At 36.1% G+C, this 5,000-nt stretch overlaps 1 protein-coding gene across 2 annotated transcripts in view; it reads left to right on the top strand.

The window, feature by feature from the left end:
- Nucleotides 1-2,191: 2,191 nt before the first annotated feature.
- The window catches only part of LOC122259169 (putative protein phosphatase 2C T23F11.1), a 15,574-nt gene continuing 12,765 nt past the window's right edge, over nucleotides 2,192-5,000 (top strand). Inside the window, exon 1 of one of the 2 annotated variants that reach the window (XM_086543836.1) lies at nucleotides 2,192-2,231. The gene's annotated coding sequence lies outside the window, so the exon portion shown is untranslated. Of the gene's footprint in view, nucleotides 2,232-4,108; nucleotides 4,221-5,000 lie in introns of those variants that run through there. The other variant, XM_043025751.2, reaches the window with a different exon arrangement.

Below are 5,000 nucleotides of genomic sequence, written 5' to 3'. Positions count from 1 at the left end.
ATCTCTCACACGCGTGTAAATTGCATGCATTCATAACCCCCCCCCCTCTCTCTCTCTCTCTCTCTCTCTCTCTCCCTCTCTCCCTCTGTCTGTCTCTCTCTCTCTCTCTTTCCCTCCCTCTCTGTCTCTCTCTCTCTCTTCCCCCCCCCTCTCTCTCTCTCTCTCGCTCTACCTCTCTCTCTCTCTCTCTCTCTCTCTCTCTCTCTCTCTCTCTCTCTCCTCTCTCTCCTCTCTCTCCTCTCCCTCCCTCCTCTCCTCTCTCTCTCCCTCCCTCTCTCTCTCTGCTCCCCCCTCTCTCTTCTCCCTCTCCTCTCCTCTCTCCCCTCTATCTCTCTCTCTTCTCTGTTCTCTCTCTCTTCTCTCCCCTCTCTCTCTTTTCTCTCTCCCTCCTCTCCTCTCTCTCTCTCACTCTCTCTCTCTCTCTCTCTCTCTCTCTCTCTCCCTCTCTCCCCCTCTCCCTCTCTCTCTCTCTCTCCCTCCCCCCCCCTCTCTCTCTCTCTCCCTCTCTCCCCTCTCCTCTCTCCCTCTCTCTCCTCCCTCTCTCTCTCTCCTCCCTCCTCTCTCTCTCTCCCTCTCTCCCCCTCTCTCTCTCTCTCTCTCTCTCCTCTCTCCCCCCCCCCCCCTCTCTCTCTCTCTCTCTCCCCCCTCCCCCTCTCTCTCCCCCCCTCTCTCTCTCCCCCCCCCTTTCTCTCTCCCCCTCCCTCCCTCTCTCTCTCTCTCTCCCTCTCTCTTTCTCCCCCCCCCCTCTCTCTCTAAATACTGTAAACGTGTCTGAGCCAAATGCAGATTTGTTTAATGCAGTCGCGCGTTTCTAGTACACGTGTTTTTTTTAGTGTGTGTCACTTTGGATTTATATAAAATTCTTTCTAAAGCAAACAGTGTTATTGATGTCTCGACATGAAAGATAATAGATACAAAAGACTTATAATAATATCACAACAGTAAATAATCCGAAATAGAAGAGATCGTGAATATAAGACTTTTGGTTGCTACATAGAAATCAAGGAGACATAAACATCAGCTAAAGAAAGTCTTTGGAAAATCAATTCAGTATAATAAGAACTCGGAAACTAATCAGAGGCTCAATTCTTTGCCGCAAGTTAATTAATATGGCGATTTGCAAGGTCATACTAAATAATAAAGGTACTTCATTCATCACCTCTTAGCCGGCAAGTAACAACTACAGTAACAAGAATGGCAACGAGTGCAACTGCAACAGTAGCAAGGCTAAAAAAAAAAAGTTGTCATGACCTCAGGTACAGGTTACCTGAGACACACGTCCAAGGTCTGTATGATCTAGTTAGAAGCAGATTTATTTACATAATACTTTAAGTAGCTGACGACAGTCGCACGTTGAATACATGCCCTTAGGATATCAATTTAACCATGAATGAAATTTAAAGTAATGGGTGAGAGAGAGAGAGAGAGAGAGAGAGAGAGAGAGAGAGAGAGAGAGAGAGAGAGAGAGAGAGAGAGAGAGAGAGAGAGAGAGGGATTTCCTATTAAGATACAACAAACTTACCCCAAGGTCACCTCAACTAGGGACATCGGATAAGTAAAATGATGATAGGGATTTTCGTTTTATAAATACCGGTGACGATAAATGTGGTGAAGGCAAAAAAAAAAAAAAATGATGAAGGTTATAATCATACGATTAACGATAATCAGAATGAAATCAATAACAAGGGTAAGAGTAAAGTTCATAGTAACGGTGATGGTAAGGACAATAATAATGCTAGAAAAGTATCAAATAAACTTCTGAATTTATCAGCAATAAGAATGATAAGATAACACTGGTGATGATATCGATAAGCAACGGATTAGTTATCAGAGTAATGACAGGAGTCGGGGTAATATAAATCCTGAAAGGTGTCAAAGATCACAGACCACTACCGATGAAGTCCACAAGGCTCACAAACGATACGATATTACAGTAATTTTACAGCTTTCCCGTATTTCAATTAACAGGGGTTGCACTAACTCCTTTTCTAAATTCGCCTGAAATACGAAGACAATGTTAAAATCAAAGGCTACTCTTTTAAATTTGGAAAATTGAAGTCGTGGAACCATTTTCCAAACATGTAAACGGGTCAAGACATCTTGTAGATATGGACTTATCTTATTTGAATATTATCTTGTCAGCATTGTATCTCTAGACGTGATTTGTATACGGTTAGTTTGAGATATTTCTACCCGTGTGTGAACTTGTGTCTTGAAATTCCCTTCGTAATGTAATGCGTTCTTTATATTGCATATTAAGAATTTTTTTTTTAACTGGGAACTCTGAGTCAGTGAAGTTGAAACATATATCAAACTGTAATTCAAACATTTGAAACCCTTAATCCTCAGCCTCAAAGTTTAGTTACTTAAAAAAGTTTATTTCTTATTCTACACAGACCAAGAAAGACATACAAATGGCGAAACAACTGAATTGTCTTACGATTTTTGTTCGAAATCGGTGTCTCTGTTCGGCCTCATTGTCTTGTTGTTTCGTTTAGTGATTCGAAACATATGAGCACAATGGCAGGGATAGTAATGATAATAGTAATAATGATGATGCTAATGGCGTTGATATAAGCAATGGTAACAATATTGCTATTAGTAATAATGATGAGTATAATAAGGCGACAGTGGTAATAATGATACTAATAATGATGATGGTAATTGTTATTGTTATTGAACAATAGCAAAAAATATAAGAAAGAAATGAAAATGGCAATAATGATTATAGCTTTTGATATCAACAATGTTAGTAATAATAATAGCATGTAAATTATAGCAATGATAAAGGTAATAATGATATGGCAGTAATGATAATAATACTTATTATCATGATGATAAGATTATCATTATTATTTCTTTTTTATTATCATTTTCATATTTTTTGTTATCATTATCAGTATCATTACCATTTTTACTATTCATCATTACTATTATCATCATTGGTATGATAATCATTATTGTTATAATTATCACAATTATCAATATCATTAGTATCAGTAGCATTATCGTTATCATTATCATCATTATTGTTACTGTTAGTAATGTCTTTGTTATTATCATTATCTTTACTATCATCATCATTACTATCAGCATCATTATTATCATTATTTTTATAATCATCATTATCATTATCATTATTATTACAATTATCATCATGATTGTTTTTATCATTATTATGATTATCACTTTCATCATTATTAATTTCATTATTAGTATTGTTATCGTTATCATTATCATCTATTGTTATTTGTGTTATTGTTATGTCGATCAATGCTATTATTATATATTTACTATTATCATTATCATTAGGAATTGTCATTATCAACATTGCTGTTATTATCATTTTTATTATCATCACTATTACCATTATTGTTATCATGGTGATTGTCATCATAGTCTGTTATTATCATTATTATTATTGTTATAGCTATCATCATTGTCATTACCGTTATCTTTATCATTATTGTCATGGTTATTGCTATAATTATTACCAATATTATTACCGTTATTATTATGATGATTATTATTATCTTCATTAGTATTATCATTGTTATTATTATGATTATCATCTTTAATAATATTATTATTATTATCTTTAATATCATTATCATTATCATTATTGTCATTACCATTATCATCATTATCGTTATCATTGTTATTTTTATCATTATTATTCTTGTTGTAATTATTATCATGGATATTATTATCATCACTATTATCGTTAACGTTGGCAATAGTATTGTTATTATCATAATCATTATTACCTTCTACACCCATAAAATCCGAGAAATGGAAACTGCGTAAAATGGCTCATTAGTTAACTTTTGTTGTAGAAGAAAGACATCAATCAAAGACAAGAAATGAAGTCAGAAATATGAGCGTAGACATTCCTCGTACATTTCCACTTTCGTATTCAGTGGAAATATAACACTCTGACGCGAAAGAGTATTTATAATCATATCTTTTTTCTTACGATGTGTAAGAATTGACATAATTCTCCTTCACATAGAACCGAGAATTTCCTTTGATAGAACGTATAAATCGACAGTCTAGAACGATTTATTTTGGACAACTCACGGAAAAACGAGAATAAAAAATCCGGTTTTTTGAATCGAGAAAAATTTCAGCGAATCTCGAACGCATTTGTGTTTACATGTTGTCAGGCTCTGTAGGGAGGAGACACACTCAGGTGGCCTGTAATTAACACTCAAAGCCGCGTGAGTAAACCTACCCATACCTTAATTCCTTCAATTGAGGATCATGAACTCTCTATCTCGAAGTTGTGATGGATGTTCCGGTCTTTTGAAGTGCGAAAACCCCGTTAATTCGGAAGAGGGATGAGATTTAGAATTTTACCTGCACGGAGGGTGAGGGTCTCGTGCCTTGGCTGATAGGCAGTCGTGTGGTGGTGGTGGGGGGGGACTTTACGTGCTTTTGGGTTTTTTATTTTATTTGACATGGCGAAGTTGTTATTTCTCTGGGCTTGTGTAGGGTTAGAATAGCACTCTGGATGTAGGGTTTCGAGATAGGTTGTAGATAGGTAGAGGTGTTGGGAGTACAGGTTTAGTCCTGCTAGGCCTCTTGGCTGGTGTGGAGGCCTATTTTTTTGTTTGTTTGTTTATTCGAGTAAGGGAAATATCTCACTTGAGTTTCTGTTCTTGTTATAGGAGAAATGTATTTAACTTGATAGATGCATGTGATGATAGTAGTGTAAGAAGGTCTCAGCTCATAGGGATACAGGAATAGGTTATGAAGTAGATTTTGTATAACATTTGCTAGATTAGCAAGAATATGTGAAGTAATAGACATGAGAAAGAGAATGTCAGATTATTATATGATTATTTTTCTTCCTGATTATGGAAAGCTATTAAAATGTTCATAGAATGATGTGTATGTCTGTGAGTATAGTCAGGTTGAAAGTGGGAAGAACATCCTTCTTGTTCATTAGCTGCAATCAGATAAACATTAGGTTTTGTCGTGCTTGAGAGCGAGGAAGT

This window comes from Penaeus japonicus, unplaced genomic scaffold, assembly GCF_977035675.1.
Source record: "Penaeus japonicus unplaced genomic scaffold, GWHDUDI00000001_assembly GWHDUDI00000014, whole genome shotgun sequence".
NCBI lineage: Eukaryota > Metazoa > Arthropoda > Malacostraca > Decapoda > Penaeidae > Penaeus > Penaeus japonicus.
Note: the sequence above shows the minus strand (reverse complement) of the source record. Positions and strands in the feature narration are given on the sequence as shown.